We start from the raw sequence: 6468 nt of genomic DNA, 5'->3' as shown, positions 1-6468 counted from the left end.
TCCACACTTTTAATCCAGGTTACAATAATCCACACTTTTAATCCAGGTTACAATAATCCACACTTTTAATCCAGGTTACAATAATCCACATTTTTAATCCAGGTTACAATATTCCACACTTTTAATCCAGGTTACAATATTCCACACTTTAATCCAGGTTACAATAATCCACACTTTTAATCCAGGTTACAATAATCCACATTTTTAATCCAGGTTACAATAATCCACACTTTTAATCCAGGTTACAATATTCCACACTTTTAATCCAGTTACAATAATCCACACTTTTAATCCAGGTTACACTCTTTCCTCAATGACACATTTTACAAAGTAACTACATATTTTGCAGGTATAAAGACACATTTGTATATATTTTTGTGTACATTTATTTTTTTAAGCTATTTGACTAACTTTTATTTTTTATTATTCAATATTTTACTAACAGAATAGTCAAATAGCAACCTGTTTTTTGTGCGAATTGCTATGTCAGTCAAATGTTCAATTTTGGAATAAAGGGGTGGAAATTAAAACATTGTTTTTTGCTGATTCATCAATTAATCAAAAAATAATCGGCCGATGAATCGATTATTGAAATAATCGTTAGTTGCAGCCCTAATCCAGTTCGAAATCTCTGAGTCTGTCGAGGCAGGTGGATATTTCACGTGTCACGCTGCGCTGGACTATAACATACTAAATGTGCTAAATAATAACAGTAACAATAATAAACAGTATTTCTGTTAGTGGTGGAGATTTAATGAAGCTATCTGAGCTAAATGAAGCTATCTGGACATTATGCAATTCAAGTTATGTGATTTAAACGACATGAAACAAATAGCATGTTATTAAAGTTGAAAATGAAGCCATCAAGTTAAATTTTTATTTATTTATTCAACACCGCAAACTCTATGTCACACAAACACTCATTAGAAAACTGAACACACTATTAAATACATGTTAACTGAACTGTAAACTACATGAACTGGGCTCTTCCTCTCTGTTGTCATCGTTGATACTGACGCCATGTTGTTTATCTGACTTGTTCAGGCTGTCACTCCTTTGCTTAAAATATTGAATGGATTGGAAAAAAGAACTGAGGAGAATTTAAAAGTGAATAGTTGCTCCAACATCTCTATCTTCATAGTGTTCCTGCACCGCCAAGCCTCGGGCCGACATGTATGCTCGTTCGAAAGTGGTCTGCCTCTGGTAGGAGGATAGCTTCTCCTCACAGGAAAAATAAAACTCGGTTGTTGTGTAACCAAAGTAAACACAAGCTATCGTTCTCCAGAATGTAGATTTACCTGCTGTATTGCTCGACAGCTACTGATTACCACGGGAGTAGGAAGTCTGACATCATTCTCATCAGTGCTGGTCTGCTCAGCGACCGGTGTCGAGCTGTTAGGTGAAGCGGTCCCGTTTGGTGTCAGATCCAAAATCCAGCTTTAAGTTTTGTAGTTAGCTGGGCTTTTAAGCCCAGAGGAAAGTCCTTACACACAGCTGTTCCAGGCAGCATGCATGCGCATTAGGTGAATGTACAAAATCCACAGCAATGCTCCTTCTAATTGTTCATGTGTCTGGGCAAACACACAAGCTCCCTGAACACACTGAGGCCCACTGTGAACAACATCAGATGTGCATGCTGTGGCCACACACCAGTAGTGTTCAAAACTTGGGATCATAGCAAGTTACATGGCTTATTAAAAGAATCAAATTACAGCAGCAATTTCCATTAGTTTACTTTTGATATAAGTGATTTGGAGCACGGTGGCGCAACTGGTAGAGCTGCTGCCTCTCAGGGAGCAGGTCCTCGGTTCAAATCCCGGTCTGGGGGGCCTTTCTGGGTGGAGTTTGCATGTTCTCTCCATGCATGCATGGGTTTTCTCCCACAGACCAAAAACATGCATGTTAGGCTGAATGGTAACTCTAAATTGTCCCTAGGTGTGAGTGAGAGAGTGAATGGTTGTTTGTCTTGTTTGTCTCCATGTGTCCCTGTGATGGACTGGAGACCTGTCCAGGGTGTACCCCGCCCCTCGCACAGTGATTGCTGAACATGGGCACCAGCGACCCCCGTGACCCAAAATGGAAGAAGCGATTAAAAGATAATGGATGGATAAGTGATTTGGCCCACTTAAAATGAAAAAAGACAATAATCTTGTTGTTTATAAATAAAAGATGTGTAGTGTGTTATATGTGAGAGTCTTGCTTTGGCCATGGGAAGAGTCCTGCTTTTGTCTGGGTGAGGGTCCAGTTGTGGTCTGGGTGAGGTTCCTGCTCTGGAAGAAATGAGACATATACACCTTTCATACATAACATTTTGTTCACATTAAACATTCACATTTAGCACAATGACATGTGTGCTGTAGCTTGTGATACGGTGTAAATTCCTGTAACTCTTTGTCTGTAAAATATCGACACAGTTTTTATTAGCATTTCTACTATCCATAAAATTATGTAGTAGTAACAGCATTTAATGATACATATCCATAAATAAAATATCTTAAGAAATGTCACTAGAATATGCACAAATCTGACTTAAATTTTACCTTGTTTTTCACATCTGTCCTTCTCACTTCTCCAGTGGGTGTACACTTTGTCCAGGTGGATGGCTCCGTCTGCTTCTTGCTTTGTCTTTATGTGCATTAACTGGTCCAAATGTGCCACTTTGATACGATTTCTGGTTGGCTCAATTGACTCAGTGCAGTGTGAACGTGAACCACACCAAAGTTCATGCTCAATTATCCATGTACAAATCCAACTGTTCAGTCAGATCATTGTGTCCTCACACTGAAGAAGTCCTTTGGATGAAGGACAAAATGTCTCAGCAAAAAAAGAATCCGTCCAGATGATCTGACTGAACCTTGCTGGATTTGTACCTGGATTATTGAGCATGAACTTTGGTGTTGATGGCCAGCGTTATGTCATCTGTCAGCTTTGTTCAGTCACAGCCTCCTTTTTTATCTTATTGATCGCCCACTGCCCTTCATGGAAGAGTTTTAAACCAAGATGTTGATAAATGATGGAGTTTTCACTGTTTTAGTCTTCTTCTTTCGGCTTTTCCCTCTTCAGGGGTCGCTACAGCGAGTCATCCTCCTCCACCTCACTCTATCATCTGCATCCTCTGTCCTCACTCCAACTACCTTCATGTCCTCTCTAACTGCATCCATATACCTCCTCTTTGGCCTTCCTCTTTGTCTTTTTCCTGGCAGCTGCATTTCTAACATCCTTCTACCAATATACCCATGGTCCCCCCTCTTGACATGTCCAAACCATCTCAGTCTGGCCTCTAACCTTATCTCCCAGTTGTTCAACCTGTGCTAGACCTCTGATGATCTCATTCCTAATCTTCTCCATCCTTGTCACTCCTAAAGAGAACCTCAACATCTTCATTTCTGCCACTTCCAGTTCTGTCTCCTGTCTTTTTGTCCATGTCTCTGTCTCCAGACCATACAATATAGCTGGTCTCATTTCTGTCTTGTAAACTTTTCCTTTGACCTTTGCTGACACCCTTTTGTCACAAATCACTCCTGAAACTTTTCTCCATCCACTCCATCCTGCCTGGACTCTCTTTTTCACCTCTTTACCACATTCCCCATTTTCCTGGATAGTGAACCCCAAGTACTTGAAGTCCTGCACCTTTGTGACCTCTGCTCCTTGTAGCCTCACTGTTTAACTGGCCTCCCTCTCATTCACACAAGTACTCTGTCTTACTATGGCTGACTTTCATTCCTCTTCTTTCAAGTGCATACCTCCACCTCTCCAAGTTCTCTTCCATCTGTTCCCTGTTCTCACCACAGATCACAATGTCATCTGCAAACATCATAATCCACGGGGATTCCTGCCTGACCTCATCTGTTAGTCAGTCCATCACCAGAGCTAACAAGAAGGGGCTCAGAGCTGATCCTTGTTGCATTCCCACCTCTATCTTGAAGCTATCTGTCAGTCCTACAGCACATCTCACCACTGTCCTGCTGTCCTCATACATGTCCTGCTGTCCTCATACATGTCCTGCTGTCTTCATACATGTCCTGCTGTCTTCATACATGTCCTGCTGTCCTCATACATGTCCTGTACCAGTCTAACATACTTTTCTGCCACTCCAGATTTCCTCATGCAATACCACACCTCCTCTCTTGGCGCACTCTGTCAGATGCTTTTTCTAAATCCACAAATGCACAATGGAGTTCTTTCTGACTCTCTCTGTACTTCTCCATCAGCATTCTCAAAGTAAATATGGATCTGTGGTGCTTTTTCTTACATGAAACCATACTGCTGCTCACAGATATTCACCTCTCGTCTAAGTCTTGCTTCCACAACTCGCCCCCAGATCTTCATCATGTGGCTCATCAACTTACTTCCCCATCACCCTTGTTCTTAAAAAGTGGGCACCAGCACACTTCTTCTCCATTCCTCAGGCATTTTCTCGCCCTCGAAAATGCCATTGAATATTTGAGTCAAAAATGTCACTGCCATCTCTCCAAGACATTTCCAAACCTCCACTGGTATGTCATCAGGTCCTACTGCCTTCCCCTGTTTCATTCTTTTCAGAGCTTTTCAGACTTCACCATCACTAATCTTTCCCACTTCCTAATCCACAGTTTCTATGACCTCTACTCTTCTTTCTCTTTCATTCTCTTCATTCATTAGCTCCTCAAAGTACTCCTTCCATCTTCCCGTCACACTCTCCTCACTTGATAGAACATTACCATTCCTATCTTTAATAAGCCTAACCTACTACACATCCTTTCCAGCCTGATCCCTCTGTCTTGCCAATCGGTACAAGTCCTTCTCACCCTCTTTAGTGTCCAGTCTCCCATACAACTCATCGTACGCCCTCTGCTTTGCCTTATCTACCTCCCTCTTTGCTTTACGTCCCATCTCCTTATATTCCTGTCTCCTCTCTTCAGTCCTCTCACTGTCATATTTCTTCTCGGCTAATCGCTTTCTTTGAATGGCATCCTGCACTTCACTATTCCACCACCAGGTTTCCTTATCATCTATTCTCTGTCCAGATGACGCACCAAGTACCTTCCTACCTGTTTCTCTATTTACTATTGCTGTAGTAGTCCAGTCATTTGGAAGCTCTTTCTTACCAACCAGAGCTTTAAACAGCTCCTCTCTGAATTTCTCACAACTTTCTTCCTTCTTCATCTTCCACCATTTGGTCTTCTTGTCCGATTTTACTTTTTCTCTTCTTCACAACAACAGTCATTCTACACACAACCATCCGATGCTGTCTGGCCACGCTCTCCCCTGCTACATTTTCAGTCGTGGGCCCTAAACTCTGGAACAATCTGCCCATCAACATTCGACAGGCCACCTCAGTCTCTGCTTTTAAAACTCTTAAAAACACATCTATACTCATTGACATTTAACACAGTGTGATCGGATTTAGATTTAGTTTTTCATTGATGCTGATTCTGTTTATGCTTTTATTATTTTTCCTATTTAACACAAGGTCATCAGATCCGATTTAGTATTTCATTGTTTCTGACTGAGTTTATGCTTTTTGTTATTATTTCCTTGACTTTTGACACAACGTGATCTGATTTAGTATTTCATTGTTCTAATTATGTTTTTGGTTTTATATTTTTATTCCATGTGCTGTAAATATATCTTGCTACTTTTTATTTGATGTTGTGATATTTTTGTTAAGCACTTTGGTAACAGTTTCTGTTTTAAATGTGCTCTATAAATAAATCTGACTTGACTTGACTTGACTACAACCTTACAGTCCCCAATCTCCCTCTGGTTACCTTTTCTACACAGAATGTAGTCGACCTGCGTAATCCTTCCTCCACTCTTATAGGTCACTTTATGTTCCTCCCTCTTTTGGAAATAGGTGTTGACTACAGCCATTCTCTTGGTAAAATCCACCACCATCTGTCCTTCCTGGTTTCTTTCCTTGACACCAAACCTACCCATCACTTCCACATCCCCTCTGTTTCCTTCACCAACATGTCCATTCAGATCTGTCTGTTCCAATCACCACTCTTTCCTCCTTGGGAATACTCTATCACTTCATCCAGATCTTTCCAAAATGTATCTTTCTCCTCCCCATCACATTCAACCTATGGAGCATAACCACTGACGATATTTAGTATCAGACCTTCTACTTCTACCTTCAGGCACATCACCCTATCTGACACTCTCTTCTCCTCTACTACATTATTTGCCAACTCCTCCTTTAGGACCACCCCTACTCTATTTCTCTTTCTATCCACACCATGGTCAAACAGTTTGAACACTGCTCCAATGTTGCGAGCCTTGCTGCCCTTCCACTTGGTCTCTTGGACACATAAACCATCTACCTTTCTTCTCTGCATCATGTCAGCCAGCTCTCTACCTTTGCCTGTCATTGTCCACACATTTAGAGTTGCAACCCTCAGTCCTACATTCTTGACTTTACTCTTCTCTCTCTGTCTCCTGACACGTTTCCCTCCTCGTGGTCTTCGACTAACAGTAGCACAATTT

At 41.3% G+C, this 6468-nt stretch overlaps 1 protein-coding gene across 1 annotated transcript in view; it reads left to right on the top strand.

Moving 5' to 3' along the window:
• itgav (integrin, alpha V) overlaps positions 1–6468 on the top strand; it is a gene marked incomplete in the record, with an annotated part of 192048 nt that overhangs the window by 145404 nt on the left and 40176 nt on the right.

This window comes from Nematolebias whitei, chromosome 13 (assembly GCF_014905685.2).
Source record: "Nematolebias whitei isolate Nwh7 chromosome 13, NemWhi1, whole genome shotgun sequence".
NCBI classification, from domain to species: domain Eukaryota; kingdom Metazoa; phylum Chordata; class Actinopteri; order Cyprinodontiformes; family Rivulidae; genus Nematolebias; species Nematolebias whitei.
Note: the sequence above shows the minus strand (reverse complement) of the source record. Positions and strands in the feature narration are given on the sequence as shown.